This window comes from Microcaecilia unicolor, chromosome 4, assembly GCF_901765095.1.
Source record: "Microcaecilia unicolor chromosome 4, aMicUni1.1, whole genome shotgun sequence".
Classification (NCBI taxonomy): domain Eukaryota; kingdom Metazoa; phylum Chordata; class Amphibia; order Gymnophiona; family Siphonopidae; genus Microcaecilia; species Microcaecilia unicolor.
The window spans coordinates 203,277,929-203,305,315 of record NC_044034.1 but is presented as its reverse complement, the minus strand read 5'-3'; the positions used below and the strand labels follow the sequence as shown (position 1 = coordinate 203,305,315).

The following is a 27,387-nucleotide window of genomic DNA, read 5'->3' as shown; positions in this document are numbered from 1 at the left end:
AAAAGGGATCATTAATGAGGATAGATATTGTGGTTCAACTGAGTAGTAAACTTTGGGGCTCATTGTCAAGAGAGAAAAATGTCCAAAAAGTGGCATAAATCTGCATTTGGAAGTTTTTCCTCACAAAAACATCCAAATTGGTATTTTCGAAACCAATTTGTAGATGTGTTTTCTATGACATCCATCAGAAGTGCATTCATATCACAAGGAGGCATGTCCGGGACGTGGTAAGGGTGTGATCTGGGTATTCCTAACACTTGGAAATTTTTCTGCCATAATGGAACAAAACAAAAACATCCAGGGCTATAAGTTGGGACATTTTGGTCTAGATCTGTTTTATTAATGAATAAGCCACAAAAAAGTGCCCTAAATGACCAGATGACCACTGGAGGGAATCAAGGATGACCTCCCCTTACTCCCCCCCATTGGTCACTAACCCCCTCCCAACCCCACAAAAATATGATTTAAAACATTACTTACTAGCCTCTATGCCAGCCTCAGATGTCATACTCAGGTCTATTAGAGCAGCATGCAGGTCCCTGGAGTAGTTTAGTGGTGAGTGCAGTGCAGTGCACTGCAAACAGGTGGACTCAGGCCCATTCCTCCCCCTACCTATTACATTTATGGTGGAAACTGTGAGTCCTCCAAAACTTACCAGAAACCCATTGTATCTACATAAAGGCTATTGTAGTGGTGTACAGTTAAGGGTACTGCTTTTTTTTTTTTTTTTTGGGGGGGGGGGGGGGCTCAGCAGACGGATAAGGGAGCAATGATGTGTACCTGGGAGCATTTATTTGAACATAGTAAGTGACGGCAGACAAAGACCTGTATGGTCCATCCAGTCTGCCCAACAAGATAAACTCATTTTACATGACATGCGATACTTTATATGTATACCTGAGTTTGATTTGTCCTTGCCATTCTCAGGGCACAGACCATATAAGTCTGCCCAGAACTCTTCATGTACTAAAAGTTCTGAAGCTAACGTCAAAGCCCCTTAAAATTTACACTCAAGCCCATCCCTATCTATTCAGTCACGATCAGGGCGTAGACTGTAGAAGTCTGCTCAGTACCAGTTTTGCTTCCCAATTACCAGCGTCGCCACCCAATCTCCACTAAGATTCCGTAGATCCATTCCTTCTAAACTGAAGTCCACTGCAGTGCCCACTAGGGTGCTCCACTCACTGCTTTCCTGGGAGGTCTGTATGGACTTTTTTTTTTTTTTGAAAATGGACCAAAAGGATAAACGCACAGATAAACATCTAGTAAATAGTCATTTTTGGAAAAAAAGATGGACATTTTTCTATTTTGAAAATGGCTATATTCCCCACTTGAATTTTGGAAATTTTAACAAAACGTCCAAAGTTGGACTTAGACGTCATATCGAAAATGCCCCTTTTTGTGGGCTAAAATAAGAATCTTGAACCAAATATAAAAAGGGACAAATAAACTAGTGAAGGTGAATCAGTAATAGTGTTATATGATCAAATCTTTTGCTCTACAAAGTAGTCTGGCTACGGTGTTATGTAGTATTTGTATTTACTCAGTGACAAAAAAAGGAGAGAAAGATAACCATGGCTCTAAAAGGTCAAGTTAGATAAAATGTTGAAGAGTCCAGTATTGATGGAAGATATATATTACTATTCTTGGTAACACGAGGGAAAGACCTCAATACACCCGAATGCTGACTTCAGTTCTAGTGTCTTTCACTGGGGTTGTGGTGATCATCATTGGTCTTTAAACCTCGTAGTGTATTTTTTCAATTTTTTTACAAACTATTTATTATATTTTAATCCTTGATTTGAAACATATACTTGTTTCTTATATATTTGTTTCAGTTTTTTTTACTGCAAATAGCTTTCGTTTATTATTTATTTCAAAATCACTTCATATTAATCTTATTTCTAAAAGAAAAAAAGTCGATCACTTAGCTAACACCTGACGGTGTTAGCACAACATACAGGATGTAATGTGATCATTGAAATGAATTACAACATCCTTGGAAATCATTAAATATCAAAGCAGAGTCCCTGAGGAAGCCAAAGAAGTGAAACGGCTCTGGCCACCATCGGGTGTTAGCTAAGTGCTCGACTTTTTTTCTTTTAGAAATAAGATTAATATGAAGTGATTTTGAAATAAATAATAAATGAAAGCTATTTGCAGTAAAAAACGGAAACAAATATATAAGAAACAAGTATATGTTTCAAATCAAGGATTAAAATTTAATAAATAAAAACGGTTTGTAAAACATTGAAAAAATACACTACAAGGTTTAAAGACCACTGATGATCACCCCAACCCCAGTGAAAGACGCTAGAACTGAAGTCGGCGTTCGGGGGTATTGAGGTCTTTCCCTCGTGTTAGCAAGAATAGTAATATATATTTTGTATCAATACTGGACTCCTCAACATTTTATGTAGTACTAGTAAAAAAAGGCCCGTTTTCGCAAACAAATGAAACGGGCGCTAGCAAGGTTTTCCTCGGAGTGTGTATATTTGAGAGAGTGTGTGTGAGAGTGACTCTGTGAGAGAGAAAGTGAGTGTGCGAGTGTGTGTGTGTGTGGCAAAGAGAGAGTGAGACTGGGTGCGCATGTGTCTGTGAGAGAGTGTGTGTGTGAGAATGAGAGTGTGTGCCAGGGCCCCTCCCTCCCAGTTCCAGGGTCGCCCCCCCTCCCTCCCTCCGAGTTCCAGGGTCCCCTCCCTTGGCTAATAGAGAGAGTGTGTGTGTGTCACAGAGAGAGAGAGAGATTGTGTGTGATAGAGACAGAGAGAGAGTGTGTGTGTGTGAAAGAGAGAGGTTTGCGGGTGTCCTCTGTATGGGGCTGAGTGATGCTCAGACGTCTCTGCTTTGCTGCTAATATGCTGTGTGGAGGGGGGAGTTTGGCTGAGAGACAGAGAGAATGTGTGTGTGTGTGAGAGAGAGAGACAGAGAGTGTGTGTGTGAGAGACAGAGTGTGTGTGTGTGAGAGAGACAGCGTGTGTGTGTGAGAGAGAGACAGAGAGAGAGTGTGTGTGTGTGTAAGAGAAGTTTGCGATGCTTTGCTGCTAATATGCTGTTGGGGGGGGGGGGGTTGGTTGAGAGAGAGAGTGTGTGTGTGTCACAGAGAGAGAGAGAGAGAGAGAGAGTGTGTGTGTGTGTGTGAAAGAGAGAGGTTTGTGGGTGTGCTCTGTATGGTGCTGAGCGATGCTCCAACGCATCTGCTTTGCTGCTTATATGCTTTGGTGGGGGGGGGGGGGGGGGGGGGGGGTTGGCTGAGAGAGAGATTGTGTGTGTGTGTGTGAAAGAGAGTGGTTTGCGGGTGTCCTCTGTATGGGGCTGAGCAATGTTCTGTCGCCTCTGCTTTGCTGCTAATATGCTGGCTGTGTGTGTGTGTGTGTGTGTGTGTGTTTGGTTGAGAGAGAGAGAGTGTGTATGTGTGTGTGAATGAGAGAGGTTTGTGGGTTTCCTCTGTATGGGGCTGAGCGATGCTCCGATGTCTCAGCTTTGCTGCTAATATGCTGTGTGTGTGTGTGTGTGTGTGGGGGGGGGGGGGGGGGGGTTGGCTGAGAGAGAGTGTGTGTGTTTGTCACAGAGAGAGTGAGTTTGTGTGAGAGAGAGACAGAGTACATAAGTAATGCCATACTGGGAAAAGACCAAGGGTCCATCGAGCCCAGCATCCTGTCCACGACAGCGGCCAATCCAGGCCAAGGGCACCTGGCAAGCTTGGAGTGGAGGAGTGGCCTAGTGGTTAGGGTGGTGGACTTTGGTCCTGGGGAACTGAGTTCGATTCCCAGCACAGGCAGCTCCTTGTGACTATGGGCAAGTCACTTAACCCTCCATTGCCCGCCGCATTGAGCCTGCCGTGAGTGGGAAAGCGCGGGGTACAAATGTAACTAAAAAAAAACATACAAACATTCTATACATGTTATTCCTGGAATTGTGGATTTTTCCCAAGTCCATTTAGTAGCGGTTTATGGACGTCCTTTAGGAAACCGTCCAACCCCTTTTTAAACTCTGCTAAGCTAACCGCCTTCACCACTTTCTCCGGCAACGAATTCCAGAGTTTAATTATACGTTGTGTTAATATGGATTCTAGCTTGAGGCCTATCCACCGGAATGGTAATGGGCCGAGTTACATGGCTTTAACCAGCTGAGAAGCCCTGACTAGGCCTGAAAGCCCACCAATGGCCTCATAGATGAGAACCTGCAAAAGCAGGCCTGCATGATGAGTCTTAACAAAGTCTGGTACAACTGTCAAATTGAACATAGCACCTAAGATGTAGAAATAATGGACAAAAATGGATGAAGTTTGGTTTTTAAAATGAAGTTTGTGTTTCTATAAGATGGCACTCAGATCATAAGATGATATGAAAGATGATATGAAACTGATAGGTTAATATTAAGATATTTTTGTATCAAGAGAGAGAAACACAAGTTGTTGACAAAAACGGAAATGTCACAATCAAGTGCAATAGCTAAAACAGATATTTTTGTAACAAGAAAAACAAGTTGTTCACAATAACGGAAATTGCAAAATCTCTTGCAATAGCTAAAACGGAAAGGAGAGGTGGGTACAAATGGGCACCTGCCGGAAAGGAAAGTATGATTCAGAGGTTGTGCAATATTAAGAAAAAAAAGGGTCTTGCCATTGACTTGTATAGAGACCTGCGCCTATAAAAGAGATGAGATTTTGGCAGATCGTTGGATCATTCCCCAACTCTTCTCCAAGGGCAAAAACCTCCGTGCAGTTGAACCTAGAATATGTCTGATGATTGTACCAAATTGAAGACTTGATTTTGGTAAGAATAAACACTTTATTTCTGGAAACTATTTCTGTCTTTATTTCTAATTCATTCTTTACCTGTCATATGTTCTACAAGGTAATCCACACACAAGTTATAGTCAGTCCCTGAACTAATTTGGGTTGGCCTTTAATAGAATATATGTGGGAACACAAATGGCCAAAGATCCACTTAGATCCTAATAGACAGAAAGCTGTGGTCATGGGAATTAGATTTGAACTGAGCCTTCTGATGCCTCCCCAGCGGCGCTATCCATGGGAAGGGGTGTCACTGGAATTCAGGGAGGCGGTCTACAAGATCATAGAAGAACAGACCCTCTGTACACCTCCGTGTGGAAAGATCCCACGGGGGTCTAGAGAGGGACAATAAAACAGTTGGGTGAAGAAAAGTTTTCTCTGATTTTTTAAAAATTTACTACACTGTAGTTTAATTGCATGCCCCCTAGTCCTAGTATTTTTGGAAAGCGTGAACAGACGCTTCACATCCACCTGTTCCACTCATTATTTTACATACCTCTAGCATGTCTCCCCTCAGCCGTCTCTTCTCCAAGTTGAATAGCCCTAGCCTCCTTAATCTTTCTTCATAGGGAAGTCGTCCCATCCCCGCTATCATTTTAGTCGCCCTTCTCTGCACCTTTTCCAATTCTACTATATCTTTCTTGAGATGCGGCGACCAGAATTGAACACAATACTCAAGGTGCGGTCGCACCATGGAGCGATACAATGGCATTATAACATCCTCGCACCTGTTTTCCATACCTTTCCTAATAATACCCAACATTCTATTCGCTTTCCTAGCCGCAGCAGCACACTGAGCAGAAGGTTTCAGTGTATTATCGACGACGACACCCAGATCTCTTTCTTAGTCCGTAACTCCTAACGTGGAACCTTGCATGACGTAGCTATAATTCGGGTTCTTTTTTCCCACATGCATCACCTTGCACTTGCTCACATTAAACGTCATCTGCCATTTAGCCGCCCAGTCTCCCAGTCTCGTAAGGTCCTCTTGTAATTTTTCACAATCCTGTCGTGATTTAACAACTTTGAATAACTTTGTGTCATCAGCAAATTTAATTACCTCGCTAGTTACTCCCATCTCTAAATCATTTATAAATATATTAAAAAGCAGCAGTCCTAGCACAGACCCCTGAGGAACCCCACTAACTACCCTTCTCCATTGTGAATACTGCCCATTTAACCCCACTCTCTGTTTCCTATCCTTCAACCAGTTTTTAATCCACAATAGGACATTTCCTCCTATCCCATGACCCTCCAATTTCCTCTGTAGCCTTTCATGAGGTACCTTGTCAAACGCCTTTTGGAAATTCAGATACACAATATCAACCTGTTCCCCTTTGTCCACATGTTTGTTTACTCCTTCAAAGAACTGAAGTAAATTGGTCAGGCAAGATTTCCCCACACAAAAGCCGTGCTGACTCGGTCTCAGTAATCCATGTCCTCGGATGTGCTCTATAATTTTGTTTTTAATAATAGCCTCTACCATTTTCCCCGGCACTGACGTCAGACTCACCTGTCTATAATTTCCCGGATCTCCCGGAGAGTGTGTGTGTGTGTGTAAGAGAGAGGTTTGCGCTTCAACTTCGCAGCGCCCTCCCTGCATCTCCCAGCTCAACTCTGCGTACGTCATGCTAACGGGAGTCCACGCTCTTTCCCTATTCACCAATGCGACGTACGCAAGTCTGCCTGCCAGCCAGCTCGTGCGCTCCCCAGCGCTGTCGACCCCACGTGCTGATGGGTGGCTGGCGCTGCTCAGGACTGACTGACGAATCATGTTTGTTTGCTCAGCTCTGTATGTGGAGCGTCTGCGACTGAGAGGGGGGGTTGGGGTGGCTGCAACTGAGAGGGGGGGTTGCGGTGGCTGCGACCTCGTGGGAAGGTGGTCTCGTTTGGAGAGAGAGAGGGTTTGTTACAGGTCCCGCCCTCTGACATCATGACATTTTTACGCGAGGGCAGGGCCTGTTACGAACCCAGGCAGCCACAGAACTTTGGAGGAGTGGCTCCTCGAGAGCAACGTCTCTGCCCTCTCGTCGTTGCGCGCTTCCCGCCTCCCTGCTAGGAGTACATAAGTACATAAGTACATAAGTAGTGCCATACTGGGAAAGACCAAAGATCCATCTAGCCCAGCATCCTGTCACCGACAGTGGCCAATCCAGGTCAAGGGCACCTGGCACGCTCCCCAAACGTAAAAACATTCCAGACAAGTTATACCTAAAAATGCGGAATTTTTCCAAGTCCATTTAATAGCGGTCTATGGACTTGTTCTTTAGGAATCTATCTAACCCCTTTTTAAACTCCGTCAAGCTAACCGCCCGTACCACGTTCTCCGGCAACGAATTCCAGAGTCTAATTACACGTTGGGTGAAGAAAAATTTTCTCCGATTCGTTTTAAATTTACCACACTGTAGCTTCAACTCATGCCCTCTAGTCCTAGTATTTTTGGATAGCGTGAACAGTCGCTTCACATCCACCCGATCCATTCCACTCATTATTTTATACACTTCTATCATATCTCCCCTCAGCCGTCTCTTCTCCAAGCTGAAAAGCCCTAGCCTTCTCAGCCTCTCTTCATAGGAAAGTCGTCCCATCCCCACTATCATTTTCGTCGCCCTTCGCTGTACCTTTTCCAATTCTACTATATCTTTTTTGAGATACGGAGACCAGTACTGAACACAATACTCCAGGTGCGGTCGCACCATGGAGCGATACAACGGCATTATAACATCCTCACACCTGTTTTCCATACCCTTCCTAATAACACCCAACATTCTATTCGCTTTCCTAGCCGCAGCAGCACACTGAGCAGAAGGTTTCAGCGTATCATCGACGACGACACCCAGATCCCTTTCTTGATCCGTAACTCCTAACGCGGAACCTTGCAAGACGTAGCTATAATTCGGGTTCCTCTTACCCACATGCATCACTTTGCACTTGTCAACATTGAACTTCATCTGCCACTTGCACGCCCATTCTCCCAGTCTCGCAAGGTCCTCCTGTAATCGTTCACATTCCTCCTGCGACTTGACGACCCTGAATAATTTTGTGTCATCGGCGAATTTAATTACCTCACTAGTTATTCCCATCTCTAGGTCATTTATAAATAGTAGTAACATCTCCTGACGTCAGGCAAGCAGGGTTCTAGTGCGGGCCAGTGACGTTAGGAGAGGTTAGGATCCCAGTGAGACACATTCGAACATTCAATGAACAAATTATTATATTAGATTGGTAGCCATTTTAGTTGAGATTCGGGAAGTCCAGCATAGACTGAGTTACAATAATCAAGACAGGAAATCAAAAAAGAGTGACATGCAGTGTGAAGAGACGAAAAATCTAAGAAGCTATGTAAATTGGGAATAGGAAACATTACTACTTGATGTATCAGCCTTTATTAAACATTAAACCTGAGGTTTAGATATTGCATTGGTACATAGTTCAGTCAAATTCTGTACCTCTTCAAGGATTACTAGTTTTATCCTGCTCATCTAGTTGAATCAAACTTGACCTCTACAGGGTTACAGTGCCATGAACCTTCACTCAAATCTACTTAGGGCTTTTGTCCCACTGTTTTTAACAACCACTCACCCCTAACTAAACCTTTGGAGCAGCAGTCCTTGGCCAGTGGTCAAGTGACACAACTTTCTATGGGATCTGGTATGTGTGTACCCTACATTTGGTTACTGGGTATGGCCAAGACACTTCTCTTCCCAGTGATTATTAATACTAGCTCCAACCAGCCTGATAAATAAATCTCTACAGGACAGTATTGCCAGTAAGCCATCAGAGTGGAGGAGTGGCCTAGTGGTTAGAGCACCCATCTTGACATCCGGAGGTGGCTGGTTTAAATCTCATTGTTGCTCCTTGTGATCTTGGGCAAGTCACTTAACCCTCCATTGCCTCAGGTACAAGCTTAGATTGTAAGCTCTCCAAGGACAGAAAAATACCCAGTATAAAATACCCAGTGCAGCTGAAAGTAACTCACCTTGAGATACTACTAAAAAAGGTGTGAGCAAAATATTAAAAAAGATTATTTTATTATATTGTGCCTGGCATTTTCAGCATTCTTCTTTGGACCTCAAGCCCACTGTGAATCTGTCCCAACTGGGGTTGCACTAATTTAAAAAAACAACCTTCCCCCCTCTCCTTTACATGTACTCTATCCTTTCCAGCTTTTCAGCTGAGAGGTTGGGATCATTTATCCCTTCAGAGTCCAGTACAAACACAGATATCACCACTTGAGCCATAACTGGGACTCTCCTCTTGACTGGGACAGTCACTGTGGCTTCCGCAGCTTCCCCAGTCTGAAGATAAAGCATTGAAACAAACATAGAAAACGATGGCAGATAAAGACCATCCTTCTAATTCTATATATAGTGCTAAAAACTGTGCACATAAAATTGGGCACGCGCACAATTTGCATGCACAATTTAATTGCTTAAGCCAATTATTACTGATAATTGGGCACTAACAATTATCCTATATAATAATTTACACCTCCAATGTTCTACGTCTGGATGCCTGGGTTCGTAACATCCATAAGCACTCATTGCCCCACCCTTGCGTCAAAACGTAATGACATCAGAGGGCGGAACAGTGAGAGGGAAGAGAAGCCAGCCAGCCAGAGAACGTTCAGGTACAAATTGAGGGGAGGAGAGAATCGCGAAGGGAGGGAGGGAGGAAGGGGAGGGGAGGGCAGGGGAGACTGGATGGGATGGGAGGACAGTAGAGGAGAGAATCGCGGGACATGGATGGCAGGGCAGGGAAGAGGAGAATCGCTGGACATGGAGGAGAGGGAAGAATTGCTGGACATGGAGGCATAGGCACTGACTCCGTGGGTGCTGTGGGTGCTCCAGTACCGCCAATATTTGACCCGCCCAAAGTCCCAGAAGTTCCCAGCCAGCCCGACCTGTGCTGTCCGCCCTCTTCTCCCAGTCCTTTGCCTGCTCCTCTCCTTCCTGCGTGCTGCCAAGAATTGAAAAGTTCTTACTTTGGGGTCCGGCGGCAGCACTGAAAGGCGAACAGGCTCAGCGCTTCAGCCTGCCTTCCCTTCTCTCTCAGCTCTGCCTCTGGTCCCGCCCTCATTTCCTGTTTCCGCAAGGGCGGGACCAGAGGCAGAGCTGAGAGAGAAGGAAAGGCAGGCTGAAGTGCCGAGCCTACTCGCCTTTCACTGCTGCCGCCGGACCCCGAGGTAAGAACATTGCCCCATGTAAGCCGCATTGAGCCTGCCATGAGTGGGAAAGTGCGGGGTACAAATGTAACAAAAATAAAAATAAAATTTTTAAATTCTGGCCAGCACGCAGGAAGGCGAGGGGCAGGCGGAGGACGGGGAGAAGAGGGCTGCCACTCGGAGGAGAGGGAGAGAGAGGGAGAGAGGCGGGGGCCTGAAACTTGGAGGAGAGGGGGGGCCTGGAACTCGGAGAGGGAGGGAAGGGGCATGGAACTCGGAGCCCGTACGCCATACGCGTTAATGAGCGCCATGTCAAACTCAGAATGGCCGCAAGGCAGAAACTCGCACCACAACTGGCCGTTGACGTCCAGACTCCTGCGCTGCTCAAACTCCAACGTAACCAGCAGGGTGGCGGGAAGCGGGCAAGCGCGGAACTCGCACCACAACTCGCCTCCTAACGGTTCCCTTAAATACATAATTGCCATTACATGATAACCTTGCTAGCGCCCGTTTCATTTGTGTAAGAAACGGGCCTTTTTTACTAGTTAGTAATAATTGGCAATAATTGAAATTTACGTTTGCATCTTTATAGTAGCTATTCTATAAAGATGTGCATGTACATTTTTATGCATGGATCTGAAAATGGGGTGTGGCCATGGGAAGGTCAGGGGCATTCCTGTTGTGAATAAAAAGACCTCCTCTGTGTTGAATGCTCTGTTTTCCTTGGGTTTGTTGGTAATATCAACAGCTTGGGTTTTCTACCTTGGGGAAAGTGACAGGATTACTCCTTGAGGTATTAATTTGCCCCCGAAGCAGCCCCGCTGGGTGAAACACAGCCGTGTTGGGTGGGATTTTAACTTCATCTTCTATCATGTCTGCTTCTTCATTTTCCATTCATTTACGTGCAGTGTTACAGAATAAGACCGATCTGCACCTAATTTAGGCGCAAGGATTTATGCCAGGTTTCAGTTGGTGTAAATCCTCATGCCCAAAATTCAGCATGGATACTGGCGTCAACGCTATTCTATAAACTGTGCCCAACTTGGAGCACTATTTATGTTTAAATCTGTTTACTGGTAGCAACACAACTTGTACATTTCTCCAACATGGGAACAAGTCATAACCATGTCATAACATCAATGCAACTTGCGTCACCAAACATTTTTACTTTTCTCCCCATTTCTACCCTACTCCCAAGAACCTCCTTATCTGTCCCATGTCCCCCCCCCTTTTCCCTCCCCCCTTTCCAGAAGAACAGTCAAACATTTAGAAGTCTGCTTCTGACTCCAGGCGTCATTGTATTCCAAAAGGGGCTCCAACAGGCTTGGAATTCTTCACCTCTTTCTGAGTTCCAGTCCCGGATATCCAGTCTCTCGATCCACATCAGCACTATCAACTTTGCGCGCCATTGCTGGATACCCGGGCGCTGCTTGGTCGTCCACCCAGCCAACAGTGTTTGTAGCACTGTTAAAGTCACTTTATTTGCAAATGATTTATAACCTCTTGGTGCTGGTAACATTAAGCGAGGCCTACCAAACAATAATAATACATCATAATACCACACCGACCCCCACCAGGTGGAAACCTGTGACAGCACCTCCCTCCACAGCTTCCGAACCTGGTTACATCCCCAGAACATGTGTCCCAGTAGAACACCCTCTGTGCCACACTTTGGGCACTCCCACCAGGGGGAGACTCCCATGTGGAATGCTCTGCGGGGTGAAATGTACATGCGGAGTGCAAATTTTTACCACAGCTCCTAGTGTTCGGCAAACCTGGACCTCTTACGGATGCCCAGAATGAATGACTTGACGTGTTCCGCTTCAATAGGGGTTCCAAGATCTTTGGTCCAAGATTCTGCCAATTTTTTGTAATCCAACTCCGATGCGGAGTCCTTGATATGTCTATGGTGAAAAGTCAGTGGCACCTGTTGTTGTGCTTCAAAAGAGAACGCCGCCGATAATTTCTCTCTTACATCTTCAGTCAGGGCCGTCCAAGGAAGGCTCCGGATATAATGTGCTAGTTGACAATAGTGCCAGTAGTCTGTGCTGGGGATGCTGTACTCAGCTTGGAGGTCCTTGAAGGGTTTAACTTTCCCATCATCAGTCACTGCTTGTAATAAGTATTTGAAACCTTGTCTCCCCCAGCGATCAAATGTTGGGTACAGGTTGCCCGCCGGGAACCTTAGGTTGCCTACACAAGGGCAGGTATGGGGTCACTCTTGGTGAAAAGTTATGCAGCCGGCACACCCAGCGCCATGTGGCCCTTGCCGTAAGCACTATATTTGACTGTTGTAACTCCACAGGGGTCTCTCCACCCGGCAGGTGTAGCAGGCATTCCAGGTCCGTGGCTGGGGACATCTGTAATTCTAGGGCTGTGTTTGAAAAGTCCAAGGTTTGTCTGTGCCAGTCACTAATATGTCGCATTCCACAAGCAATGGTCACATGTCGCAAGCTGATTAGACCCACTCCCCCATATTCCACCGGGGTGCACATCATCGACAACGATAGGCGTGGTTTCTTCCCTTTCCATAGGAATGCATTTAAAAGTCTGTTCTGTTGTCTTTCATGGGCTTTAGAGAGGTACAGGGGCACTGTTTGGAAGATGTATAGCCATTTTGGGATGATAAACATGTTGTATAGTGCCACCCGCCATAGGAGGGATATCGGTAGTGCCTCCCATGCCTCTAGTTTTAGCTTGGTATCTGACATCAAAGCAGTCACATTCAGTTCATATAATTTCTTCAGGTCTGTCGGTATTTGTATCCCCAGGTATTTGAGGGAGCCCTCCGCCCACCGGAGGGGGAAGGGTCCATGCCAGAAGGTTTTCACCGATGACACCAGTGGCAGTGCCCAGGACTTGTCATAATTCAGTTTGAATCCAGAATAATGCCCATAAGTCTCCAAGCAAGTCAGCATGCTCTGGAGGGATCGCACCGGTTCTTGTACTACCAGGAGCAGGTCATCAGCATAAGCCAAAAGCTTGACCTGTTCGTGTCCCAGGATCACCCCTTTCACTTCCTCAATTAACATTATAGTACGAAGCAAGAGCTCTAGGGCTAAGGTGAAAAGGAGGGGCGATAGGAGGCAGCCCGCCCTCGTCCCTTTCATTATTGGGAACCGTGGGCCCTGCACTCCATTCACTAACAATGCTGCCTATGTGTCCTTATAGAGAGCCTGTACCACCTCTAAGCACCATCCGCTATAGCCCATGTATTCTAGTGTCTGAAAAAGATATGGCCAGGCGACCCTGTCAAAGGCCTTCTCTGTGTCGAGGCTCACCACCAGGGCAGGGTCTCCTCCCGCCTGGCAGCGAGCCATCGCCAGCAGTAGTCGCCTGACATTAAAGGAGGACTGTCTCCCTCTCACAAAACCCACTTGTTCAGAAGTTACTGTCCTAGTAAGGGACATGGCCATCCTCTCTGCCAGTATCTCAGCTAGTAGTTTTACCTCTACGTTTATGAGAGAGATAGGCCAGTATGATGTCACCTGCTCTCTGGGCTTCCCGGGTTTCGGGATCAGGGTTATTAGTGCTGTGTTCTCATGCAGGGGGAATGAACCAGTCTCAACCACTTCCTCAAAGTAAGCTAGTAGTGCGCCCATCACCTCTGCTGGTAGGTTTTTGTAGTACTCCCCGGAGTACCCGTCAGGCCCCGGGGCTCAGTGTGCTTTTAGAGATTTGATCGCCATTTGCAGTTCGGTAAGTTGTAAGGGTGCGTTCAAGGCCTCCAGTTCTGACTCTGTCAGTTTAGGAAGCTTCGCCTGGTCTAGGTAGTGCTGTATCTCAGTCGGTGTGCCCTGTCTCCCCGCGTCAGCTCTATATAGGGAGGCAAAATAGTCTGTGAAAAGGCCAACTATCACTTTGTGGTCATTAACTATCTGTCCATTAGAGTCTTTGAGCGCGTCTATGATTCTAGAGCCTCCCCACCCTTTAATCAGCTCAGAGGCGTAGCCAAGGATGGGCCTGGGTGGGCCCAGGCCCACCCACTTTGGGCTCAGGCCAATCACAGAGACATGGCTCAACAGTTCCCACGAATGGGATGAAAGCATACCAGGCTATAATCTATTTAGGAAGGATAGAGAGGGTCGTAAAGGTGGAGGAGTAGCTCTGTATGTGAGGAATGATATCATGGCGACTGAAATGACAGGGACCTGGGGAAAAGAAGAAGCGATATGGATCACCTTAAAAAGAGAGGATAGAACTTCTGTCCACGTGGGTGTTGTCTACAGACCCCCCACACAATTAGAGGAACTAGATAAAGATCTGATTGCAGATATTCAAAAATTAGGAAAGAAAAAAGAGGTTCTGTTGATGGGAGATTTCAATCTGCCGGATGTAGATTGGAAGGTTCCGTCTGCCAAATCGGAAAGAAGTAGAGAGATCGTAGATGCTTTCCAAAGTGCTCTGCTCAGACAGATGGTGACGGAACCCACGAGGGAGGGAACGCTGGATCTGGTGCTCACAAATGGGGATAGTGTGTCAAATGTGCGAGTGTGTGCACATCTGGGAAACAGTGACCATCAAACGGTTTGGTTTGATATAACAGCTGAAGTGGAGGGCGGCCGGCCACTCTAAACTCAAAGTCCTGGATTTCAAGCATGCTGACTTTAGTAAAATGGGGGAATACCTGAGGAAGGAGATGATGGGCTGGGAGGACGAACAGGAAGTGGAAGGGCAGTGGTCCAGGCTGAAAGAAGCAATAAATAGGGCCACAGACCTTTATGTAAGGAGAGTAAATAAAAGCAAGAGGAAAAGGAAACCAATATGGTTCTCCAAGCAAGTGGCTGAGAAAATAAAGGCTAAAGAGTTGGCGTTCCAGAAATATGGAAAATCTCAAGAAGAGGAACACGGGGAGGAATATCGGATGAAACTGAAAGAAGCCAAGAGAGAGGTACGTCTGGCAAAGGCGCAAGCGGAAGAACAAATGGCTAGAACTGTAAGGAGGGGCGACAAAAATTTCTTCAGGTATATTAGTGAAAGAAGAAGGACTAAAAAGGGAATTGTGAGACTAAAAGATACAGCGAACCGCTATGTAGATAATGATGAAGAAAAAGCCAATTTACTAAATAGATACTTTTGTTCGGTTTTCACTGAAGAAAATCCTGGAGAAGGACCGCGAGGGACTGGCAAAAGTACACCTGAGAATGGAATGGATATAGCACCGTTCACGGAAGACAGTGTGTATCAACAACTTGGAAAGCTAAAGGTGGACAAAGCCATGGGACCGGACGGGATCCACCCCAGAATATTGAGGGAGCTCAGAGAGGTCCTGGCGGGTCCTCTTAAAGATTTGTTTAATAAATCCTTGGAGACTGGAGAGGTTCCGAGGGACTGGAGAACGGCAGAGGTGGTACCTCTTCACAAAAGTGGTGATAGGGAAGAAGCTGGAAACTACAGGCCGGTAAGCCTCACTTCGGTTATTGGAAAAGTAATGGAAGCGATGCAAGATCCGAGACAACATGGTTTTACCAGAGGGAAATCGTGCCAAACGAATCTCATTGAATTCTTTGATTGGGTAACTGGAGAATTGAATCATCGAAGTGCTATAGACGTAATCTACTTAGATTTTAGCAAAGCTTTTGACACGGTTCCTCACAGGAGGCTCTTAAATAACTAGATGGGCTGAAGATAGGTCCCGAAGTGGTGAACTGGATTAGGAACTGGTTGACGGACAGACGACAGAGGGTGGTGGTAAATGGAGTTCGCTCGGAGGAGGGAAAGGTGAGTAGCGGAGTGCCTCAGGGATCGGTGCTGGGGCTGATTCTGTTCAATATATTTGTGAGTGACATTGCCGAAGGGTTAGAAGGTAAAGTTTGCCTATTTGCGGATGATACTAAGATTTGCAACAGAGTGGACGCCCGGGAGGGAGTGGAAAGCATGAAAAGGGATCTGAGGAAGCTAGAAGAATGGTGTGAGGTTTGGCAATTAAAATTCAATGCGAAGAAATGCAAAGTGATGCATTTAGGAAGTAGAAACCCACGAGAGACGTATGGGTTAGGCGGGGAGAGTCTGATAGGTACTGAGGGGGAGAGGGATCTTGGGGTGATAGTATCCGAGGATCTGAAGGCGACGAAACAGTGTGACAAGGCGGTGGCTGTAGCGAGAAGGTTGCTAGGCTGTATAGAGAGAGGTGTGATCAGCAGAAGAAAGGAAGTGTTGATGCTCCTGTACAAGTCGTTGGTGAGGCCCCACCTGGAGTATTGTGTTCAGTTTTGGAGGCCGTACCTTGCGAAGGATGTTAAAAAAATGGAAGCGGTGCAAAGAAAAGCTACGAGAATGGTATGGGATTTGCGTTCCAAGACGTATGACCAAAGACTTGCTGACCTGAACATGTATACCCTGGAGGAAAGGAGGAACAGGGGTGATATGATACAGACGTTCAAATACTTGAAAGGTATTAATCCGCAAAAAAATCTTTTCCGGAGATGGGAAGGCGGTAGAACGAGAGGACATGAAATGAGATTGAAGGGGGGCAGACTCAAAAAAGATGTCAGGAAGTATTTTTTCACGGAGAGGGTGGTGGATGCTTGGAGAACTCTTTTATTAAAAGAAACGCAAAACAATACTTCAACAAAAGTATGTACAAGCAATAAAAACCCCCACATATCTCCTAGACCCTACACACCTATACAAAGCCAACTAAACCCCCCCCTTAAAAACCCCCATTTAGCCACCTCCTGAACTCCCCTAATTATGTCCCAACTAACCTGTTCAGCCGACCTGTAGTCCTGGTGCAGGGACACCCCACACCGAGCCATCCAAAGGTAAAACCTGAGTATTACCGAAATGATAAACTCCGTCACCGGATCCAAACCCCCACTTCGCTGCTGCCGCCCATAGACCCAATCAGCATATGAGTACGACTGGAAGCTAGAAATGTGCAAAAGCGATGCCACTCTATCCCCCACGGTCCTTGAAAAGGGGCAATCCCGCAAAAAATGGTCCATTGTTTCTTCCGTACCCACACATTCCCCCCTTGGACAATCCCGATCCTGCATAGTCCTATAGTTGAGATTTCCTCTCACATACAATTTCCCATGAAAGGACAGCCAAGCAATGTCCCTGTACTTAGGCGGAATCCGCCTCGATGTAACCAATAGCAAGCCCTGCCGCAGCACCGACCCAGGTACATCTCGGAGTGTCAGGGGTGCTGAAAAGGCCTGGGCCCGCACCCTTTCCACCCATACCTCCCTGCTCCCTGCCTTAATTTCCTCCACTGTGATCCCCCAGACTCTTACCAACCGAACCAACATCCAATAGTACCCTACCTGCATGGGTGCCCCCTTCTTTAAAGCCGCCACCCTTCCCCCCATCCGCCATGGCATCCAAAATCTTTCCCACCATAACAAGACACTTTGTGCCCACCCTGGCGGGTCCCTACCCACTGCCCGTCCCAAATTAAACTGGAGGAACAGGGAACTGAAAAATAACACTGGGTTCACCATTCCCACCCCGCCATCCTTCCGGGGTAAGTATGTAATGTTCCGTTTAACCGGGTTCAGCCGATTCCCCCACAGTAGTTGGAAAAACACACTATACAGGGTCGTATAACAGTGTGCTGGCACCAAACAAATATAACTGAGAAACAGGAACATGGGCACCAGGTGCCTCTTAATCAGCTGAACCCGGTCAGACATTGTCATCCTCCAGCCTTTCCATCTGTCAACCTTGACTGTAGCTGCCTGGATGCACCGCTGCCAGTTAAAAGATGCATAATCTCCTTGATCAAAATAAACCCCTAACACTCTCATTCTGGCAATTGCGGCCGGAAACCCCCCTCCCAAAGCAAATGCCAGCCCTGGTGGACCCACCCATAAACTCTGACTTTTCTGGAAATTAATCAGTGACCCCGAGGCCCGTGAGTAACTGGAAATCAACTCCTGCAACTTCTCCCCCTCCCTTGGATCCGCCACCCACACTGTGATGTCATCTGCGTAAGCTACCACCCTCAAATGACACCCTGTACTCACCTCCACCCCCCGAAATCCCTCCCTCCCTGCTCTAAACGCCTAACAAAGGGATCTATTGCGAAGGTGTATAACAGAGGACTTAGGGGACACCCTTGCCGAACCCCTGCTGTGACCCCAAAACTTTTCCCTTTCCAACCATTTACCAGAGGAAAACAACTGGCCCCGGTGTAAAGTAACTGTAACTGTGCCACCCAATCCCTTGGAAACCCATAATGCTCTAACAACCTCCAAAGAAAAAACCACTGTACCCTATCAAAAGCTTTATCTTGGTCTAAAGCCACCACCAACCTCCCATTCCCCTCCCCCCGGCTGTGCTCTAGACCCTCCCTAACCCATGCAGCCGCCTCCAAGACCCCCCTCCCCTTAACCCCACACTGCTGTGAGACTGCCACCACTTCCTGGACCACTGACTTCATCCTTTTTAAGAGCATATGTGCAAAAATTTTCCTGTCCCCATTCAACAAGGCGATAGGACGCCAGTTCAACAGGGACCCAGGATCTTTCCCTTTACTAAGCAAAACTAATGCTGCCTCTGTCAGAGATTGGGGCAGAATCCCCTGCTGTCGTGCGGCTTCCCAGACCTGCAACAGAATTGGAGCCAGATGGACCTTAAAAGTTTCGTAATATTCAGCCGTCAGGCCATCTGGCCCTGGAGCCGTTCTTTTCCGTAAGGCCCCGATGGCCTCCTCCACTTCCCCCAGTGTCCAGGGACGCGACAGGGCCTGGAGATGGGGCCCTCCCTTTCCCACCCCTGGTGTCCCGTCGATATAGTGTCCCATCACCTCCTTATCCAAGTGTCCTCCCGAAAAAAAACGTGCAAAATGTTCTCCTACTACCTTCAAAATCCCCTCCTTCGAAACCTGCACTACCCCCCTTGCGTCCCTTAAACCTCCCACTACCCTACGCTCCCTCCGCTCCTTACAGCAGACAAACGGATCAGGACTAATCAATTTCCCGAAATCACGTTCATAAAGCAAGGAGGCATATCTATCGTATTGGACCTTCTCTAACTGCGCTTGCAGTTCCAGGATATCCTCCCGCCTACCCCCTGTGGAGAGTAAATAATCCCTGCGTTTCTTAAGTGCCGTTCCTAACCTCGTCCTTTCCCGTCCTTCCCTTCTTGCCTGTTGGGTAAAAAATCTCCTCGTGCGCTTTTTGACTACCTCCCACCATTCTCCAATAGAGGGAAAAATACCCTGGATGGAGAGCTGATCCTCCAAGAAGGCCAGATACTCCTCCTGCATTCTCGTATCTGCTACCCATTTAAGGTTGAGCCGCCATAAACCCCTTCCTGGCCTATGCCCTGCCCAACCTCCTACCTCAATTAACACCAGCTTATGGTCCGAGAAGTCTACGTCCACTAATCTGGGGCCCTGCCCGCATGCCCCTTCCCGAACCAAAAATCTATCTATCCTACTCTTACACTGACCCCGTGAAAATGTGAAACCCTGTACCTCAAGGGAATGCTCTATGTGCACATCAACCAGCCCTGCCCCTTTCATTATCCCTGCCAAACGTACCCCATCATACCTCACCTGCGCTGTCCTCCCCCCACTATCCTGCCTCCTTAAAATAGTATTAAAATCCCCCCCCCCCAAACCACCTGACGTGCTGTATAGAGATAAGGTTTAACTTTCCCAAACAACGAGGAACGTTCCTTCTTACTTTGAGGCCCGTAAATATTAATAATCCGCAACGCCACCCCGTGCCACAACACATCTAACACCAAACACCTCCCAATACCTAACTCTATCACTTTTTGAATATCTACATTATGTGTTTTAAATAGGATCCCTACCCCCCCATACCTTTCTCCTGCCAAACCCCAAACCGAAGGTCCCCATCTCCAGGCCCGTTGTGCCCGCCTAATCGCTTCTAGCGTTTGTAGCCATGTTTCCTGAAGCAGAATACAGTCTGCCTGTATCTTAGAGAGGCCATCAAAGGCCAAACATTGCGCCCTCTGGGAAGCCACACTCGCCACATTCAATGTGGCAAACAAAAAAACAATTCCTGCCATTACCATCATTGAGTAGAAGGTATCCTCTGCTGACCTCCTTCCTGCATATCTGCCCTCTGCAGCACCCCATTACCAACGCCCTGCACCCCTTCTGCAGAATCCCTTCCTTCCTCCGCCCAATCCCGAACACCAAGTTTAAAACCCTTATCCTTCCCTTCCCCCTCCCCCCCTCCTTTCTTCCTCCCCTTCTTCTTCTTAGAGTCATCCAGACCACCATCTCCCCTCTCACAAAAGAAGGCCCCCACCCCCCCTCCCCTACTTGCTCCCTAACTCTGAGCTGCTCCCCTGCCCCCCCACCCCCCTTACCTCATTCCCATCACCCCTTTTACCCTGTTCCTGTCTAGATCTGATCCTATCAGACCGCCTCTTAATCCCTTCTCCTTCTCCTGTCCCCTTCTTCTCCACTCCCTCTACTTCCAACCCCCCCCTCCTCCTTCGTTCCCAACCCCTACCATCCGGACCTTCCCCCCCTTCTTCTTACACCTACCACCCTCTCCCTGTTCCACCTCAAATTTCCTCTTCCCTTCATCCCCCCCCCAGGACTCCCTCTCCCTCCCCTCCCTTCCTCGGATCTCCTCCTCCCTACCTTCCTCTTCCAGAATCTGAAAACGGTTCTCCACCCTACACTCCTGTGATCCAAATCCCGAGCCACCCAACTCCTCCCTACCCTTCCCCTCAGCCCCCCTTTGTTTCTTACGAACTTGAACCCAACCCCCTTCTCCCTCCCCCCGTTCCCTCACCTGTTCCTCCCCCCGTACCCCTGAAACCTCTTCCTCCCTCCTCCCCTTCTGCAGCTTCCCTACTCCCTGTACCTCCGGGCCCTGACCCTGAAACCGCCCTCCCCCCACCCCCCCCCTCCTGGACCAAACTCCCCCATCCCCCACCCTCTTCCCCCTCATTATGAAAAGCCCTCGGGCAATTCCGAAAGGCATGCCCCAGATCCCCACAAAGATTGCACCGGATAGAGGAACATTCTTCCGAAAGGTGATCCTTAGACCCACACTTTGCACACTGCTGTACCGGGCAGGACATGCTAAAGTGGCGGAAAGACCCACATCTAAAACATTGTCTTGGCTGTCCTTTATAGAAGCACAGGATCCTATCTCTCCCGATAAAAGCTGCCGAGGGAATATGCTGGACCACCTGACCCACCTGTTTAAGCCTAACTAAAGCCCCCCACCCCCCTGCCCATACTCTACTTGGATCCGGGAGCTTGGTTAGTGGAGTTCTCAATTCAGCATACCGCTGAACCCAGAAGGCCAGGTCCGCCGCTGAGATGGATTCATTCCGGACTAAAAGGGTCACCTGCACCAGATCAGGTCTGCTTATCGGAATCACCCTATAATTTCTCCATTCCCCCCTCCCTCGAACTTCTTTGTACTTTTCCCAAAACACCTCCATCCCCCTTTGAGTCAAAAAACTAACATCATATTCCGGAATGTTAGCCGGGTGGATGCAAGCATATAAATCTTCTGGAATAAACCCTAGCCCTAGTACCAACTGCAAAACCTTATCCCGGGATGGCATACCCCCCTCCCCCACCCATTTGAGCTGAACGACATTTCGGCGTTTGGGGATCTGCCCCTGCCCCCTCCCTCCTCCTCCAAACCCGTCTCCCCCCCTACCCGCAAAACCTAACCTCCCCTGCTCTCCTTCCCCCCTCACCACAGCCGCAAAAGATACCGACATCTTCCCCTCCCCACCCCCGCTCTTCCCTGACCTGGAACCGTCCCGACCATCCAAACCCATGCCCTTCTTCAACTGCCCCTTCTGAGCTGTCCCCATGCCCCCACCCCCTCTACCTTCTGCAGCCTGCCCTGGCACCACCCCCCTCCCTTCCTCCCCCCTCCTCTGATCACAGACTGCCACCTCCATAGCTTCAAAAGAACACCCATTCTGTCCCTCTTCTCTTACCAATCCCCCACCCTGCTCATCCACCCCATCCAAAGCAGCCTTCCCCCCCAAGTCCAAACTGAAACCATTTACTAGACTGTCACTGTTCTCCAGATTTTGTCCACAGGGGAGATCCCTGCTTATCTGTTCAGAAGAAACCTTGCACTGCTGCTCCCTCTGAATATCCTGCTGCTCAGGCTCCTCTGCTCCCAGCTGGCTGTCTGTTGCATTCTGCTCAGAAGGGTCCCGCGGGAGACCAGTCACTGTGTTATGAGAGGAATTTCCCCTTGCTTCCTCCTGATTGGCAGAAACCTCCTGTCTTTCCAGCTCTGGAAGGCAGGATTCGCCAGAGACTGCTTGCCCAGCTGCAGCTACTCCTTGTAATTTAGCAACAGTTCCTGCACTCAGGGAGCCTGTAGAGTGCACCTGTGTTTGCAAGCAGAGCTCTTCTGCTGGCAACAGTTCTTCCACAAATGCACCTTCAACCAGAGTAAAACTGTCCTTTTTACCTTCTCCTGTCCTGCCTTCTTCAGGAAACCTTCTTTCTGCAAGACTAGGAACACTTGTCTGGAGCTCTTGTATGAAAAAGTCTCTATCTCTGGTTTCCATAGCCTGCAAATGTGTAGGAGCCTTTTGAAGCTCTTTCTCTGTCCTTGTAGGCTCCAGAGATACTATGGACTCCCTGCTGCCTCCTCCCCTCTCATTACCAGAAGCAGCCATCACAGTAAGTGCACCAGAATCTGTTTGACTTGCTAAGCCCTTCATAAATTGCAGTGTATGTCCAGTGTTTGTAGCTGGCAAGTCCTCACTCACACACTGTTGTTGTTGAAAAAGTTCTGCTGTATATACTGGGGAAACCTGACTCTGAGATTTTGCTGTGCCTTGTGCCATTCTCTCCTGGTTTATGTAAAGTTCCCTTAAGGGATTATCAGTATTCTTCTTTAATGAAACCAAAGTCTTTTCTTTGTGTTGAAGCCGCTTTAACAAACGAGCTTCTTCTTTCTTGTAAATGTCCTGTTTATCTCCCGGGGCCAGCCTAGTCATGGCTTTTGCCATCTTTAGCCGTTTCCCCTGCTCCTCTATGTCTTTCTCCAGGGCTTTAATCATTCGCACCCTTTGTACCACTTCTTCAGCCAAGTGCCCCGGTCCTTCACTCACCGACCGTACACCATCCTCCCTGTCTTCATCCTCCTCCTCCTCCGACCAATCACTATCATAGTCCTGTACGCCCGGACCCGGCTGAAGCTCCTGGTGTACCACCATCGGCTCCTCTCCTTCCACCGTCTGGAGGCCCGAGGCCCTCCCTATCCACTTCCCCCCTCCATGTTCTTCAGGCTCCCTTTCCGGAAACCGCTGGGTCATGGAGGAGGTACCTGTTACCTCTTCATCTCGGAGACGCTGAGCCCTGCGGTCCACAGGGCTCCTTTCTCTGCTCCCCGAGGCTGGACTGAGCTGCACACAACCCTTCCGGGCCTTCTGGTCCGTAGGGCCCAGAGGCCCCATGTCCTGGGCCTTTCCTGGGAAACTCTTCCCCGGGCCTCTCTGCCCACCTGGGGAAGGAGCCAGCCCAGCACCCTTCCTGCTCTCTAGAGACCGAGCCTTCAAGCACACGTCCTTCTCTCACCAAGTCTAGGCTGGAATGCCCTCCTGCGGGAGGTGGTGGAGATGAAAACGGTAACGGAATTCAAACATGCGTGGGATATGCATAAAGGAATCCTGTGCAGCAGGAATGGATCCTCAGAAGCTTAGCTGAAATTGGGTGGCGGAGCAGGTGGGGGGAAGAGGGGTTGGTGGTTGGGAGGCTAGGATAGGGGAGGGCAGACTTATACGGTCTGTACCAGAGCCGGTGATGGGAGACGGGACTGGTGGTTGGGAGGCGGGAAATACTGCTGGGCAGACTTATACGGTCTGTGCCCTGAAAAAGACAGGTACAAATTCAAGATATGAGTTTATCTTGGGCAGACTAAATGGACCATGCAGGTCTTTTTCTGCCGTCATCTACTATGTTACTATGTTATGTTACCCAGTAGCAGCACACCTATGGTGTGGCTGGCAGGGATTCCCAAGCCCTACCAGCTGAAAACTCCCAACAACTGTCCCTCCTGCATACCTTGTAAATAGCAGATGGCATGCAGGTGAGACAAGGAGAGATCAAATCACCTATGGGACAGGGAGGGGTTCTTCTGCCCACCCATCTTGGGTCCAGGCCCACTCAAAGTTGGGTGTCTGGCTATGCCCCTGAATCAGCCTCGCCATTAGTTTCCCTGACCTATTCCCAAACCTCTTTAGTCTGTACTTTTGGTAATTCATAGAATGTGTGGTTTTCTCATGTATGAGGGTGTTAAGGGCCACTTGGGTCACCTTCAGGACCTCCAGTATTTGTGCATTGGGATCTTGAGTGTGTTTCACTTTAGCTGTTTGTACCTGCCCTTCCAACTGTAATATACTTTTCGCTAAATGTTTTTTCCTCCTGCATACATAAGCGATAATCTCACCCCTCAGCACTGCTTTCGAAGTTGCCCAGAATAATTTAGGTTGGTCCTCGTGCTGTATGTTTTGTTCTTTGTACTCAGCCCACTTAGTGTGTATATATTGGCAAAAGTGTGGGTCCCCAGTTAAGTATGTCGGGTAACGCCAGCCCGGACCGCCCCCCTCCATTCCCGGGGCCAGGTCCATGTCTACCCACATCGGGGCGTGGTCGGAAATTTCCTCAGGGCCTATGTGGACTGTATTTATCCGGGAGAACAGGGCCTGGTCCATCAGTATGTAATCTAGGCGAGCTTGGGTGCCATGCGCCCTTGATTGATGAGTATAGTCCCTTTCCCCGGGGTGAAGGGCCCTCTAGTATCCACCAGGCCTAGTGTGGTGGCAAACATCTGCCACGTGTTGGATCTGTACCCTCAATAGTACGGTGACATGGACGTGGCGCAATCTAGGGTGGGGTCTGAGATCAAATTGAAGTCTCCCACTACCATTTCACCTCCCTGGAGGGCCATACATCTGGTCATCAGCTGCTGATAAAATTTCTTATCTGGTATGTTAGGACCGTATAAGGCTAGTAAATGAAACTCCGTCCCTTGTGACCACACTTTGAGCAGAATGTAATTCCCTTGTTCCCCTCTTACTATTGGTGTCAATTTGCAGGGCACCCCTCTCCTCACGAGAACTGCCACGCCTCCCCTCCGCCCCTGGGCCGCTACCGCGTGTACCTCCTCCACCCATTGTTTTTTCAATTTTTTGTGTTCTTGGTCTGACAGTCTCGTTTCTTGCAGGCAGGCGATAACTATTTTATGCCTTTTGAGGGCAGCTAGTATTTTTGTTCTTTTTATGGGGGACGTTATACCTCCCACATTCCATGTAGCTAGTCTGATTGGCATGGTTGAGTTGTATGAGGTTGTTTTGTGCGGGTCCTAGTCCTATGTGGTGTGTCTATCCCCCTTAGGGTCCACCTGCCCCTTGGCCGCTGTTGGTATCCTCCTCCCCATGTTAGTCGTCGTCTCTGTCTAGAAGCTTCTCCGCCGTATAGTACTAATAGCCCATTCTTCCAGCCCCTCCCTCCCTCCCCCGCCCTCTGTTGAGACCCCTTGGGACCTTCCAGCGCTAGCTGAGATATCACCTGTGACGCTAAGGGACCCCCACTCCCACCTGCCCCCCCACCCCCCCCCAAGTGTACCACCTCCCCTCACCTTGTTAGTTGTTTATTCCGTCTGACAGAACTTCAATAGTTACTTGGGTGCTTTTTCAGTCTCCCGCCAGAAGTCCTTGGGCATTCAAAAATGTTCTTGCAGATTGAACTTTATCAAAGTGCTGCCACTTATCTTGATAGAAAATCCGTAGGTGGGCTGGATATGTTAACATAAATTTGATTTTTGTTTTAATCAGGGCTGTGCACAGGGGGTGAAATTGCCTCCTCTTTTCTTGTATGGACTGGGAAACGTCCTGGAAAATTAGGACACGTTTAGAATCATATGTCAGGATGTCTCTCTTTAGTTTAAATCCCTGTAGGATCTCCTGCTTATGCTTATAGTTCAGAACTTTTGCAATTACCACTCGGGGCCAGTTATTGTCTTCTGTTTTCCGGCCTACCCGATGGGCTCTTTCCACCACCAGCAGGCCCCTCGAGTCTGTCAGGGCCAATTCCTGGCCCAGCCACCGCTCTAGCCATTCTGCCATGTTAGTCTCCGGTATACTCTCGGGCAGGCCGACCAATCTGATATTATTTTGCCGCGAGCGGTTCTCAAGATCTTCAAGTTTGTCAGTCATTTCTTTCAGCTGTCTCTCTAGACTGGTAATCTCCGGCCCATGTGTTCGCACATCGTCTTCCAGCACCATTACTCGGGTTTCCACGTCTCCCATGCGCGTTTGTAATCCTATCGAGGCCGGCGGCATAGCTATCTAGCTTTTCGGAAAGCGTGTCCCACCGCGGGGCCAGCGCTTTCGTAATCGCTGCTGTAATTTGTGCTAGTTGTGTTTCGGTGAACTCCGCTACTGGCTCACACTCGCTGTCCGCCATCTTGGCTTCGTTCCCGATTTTATTTTTCTCTTTTCTCACCGTTTTGTGTGCCATCGGACCGGGAGAGCGGCGCAGGTATCTGTCCATATACTTCTCAAGTACTTGTGTTCGAAGGAGGGGAGCGTTTCAATTATTTTTACTCCGGTTTTGGGGCATTTAGGAGCTGGGGTCCCAGAGCTGCAGCGCTAAGCGTCCTTCCAGCTCACAGCATCGCGAGATCTCGGAGAACTATTTATAAAATAACAGTTAGCACTCATTTTTTTTTAGCGCTGATCCAGCCCCATATGGCTTGTCCAATGTGCCCATCCATACCAACTACTAATCTCTACAATCTTTTCACTCCCTTTGAGATCCTCTGTGTGCTATTCCCTTGCTTTTCTGAATTCAGATACAGTCCTCATCTCCACCACCTTTGCTGGGAGGCCATTCCACATATGAATAGCACTTTCCATACAGGAATACTTCTTTATATTAGTCCTCTAGCCTACCTTCATCCTATGTACATAAGTACATAAGTATTGCCATACTGGGAAAGACCAAAGGTCCATCGAGCTCAGCTGTTACGCTCTGCTACACTTCTCCAGGATGGGTCAGTTTCTGTTTCCTAACCCGGCAGCCGTCATCCAGCTTGGAGCAAGAGCGGCAGCCATCTTGGCTAGCTCAGGAGGGGGCAGCCATCTTGTCTAAACGAGAACAGGAAGGAACTCCATATCTGGTCGTGGCAGGATCTCCTATGGGGGCTGCCATGTTGGATGCACCTGAGTTTGGTTTGCTCTGATTGCTTCTCTATTTAAAGCACTGCCTCTAAGGCCTTCTTTGCTTCGGCCTCAATTGTTCTGAGGAGTTGCTATCGGAGTGCTGTTTGCCGGCTATCTCCTGTTCCTGATTTCCTGTGTACCGGACCTTTGTTAGTTCTTGGATTTCACTTGTTTGCTGCATGCCTTGACCCTGGACTGATTTTTGACTATTCTTGCCTATTCGGAGTTCTGGTGCTGGACTGTGTCTGTATTCCTGCCATCCTGGTCAGCGGCT

General features: G+C 48.3%; 1 protein-coding gene across 3 annotated transcripts in view; it reads right to left on the bottom strand.

Moving 5' to 3' along the window:
* The window catches only part of LOC115468951 (ras-related and estrogen-regulated growth inhibitor-like), a 104,694-nt gene that overhangs the window by 9,240 nt on the left and 68,067 nt on the right, over window positions 1-27,387 (bottom strand). The gene's annotated exons all lie outside the window — the stretch shown is intronic.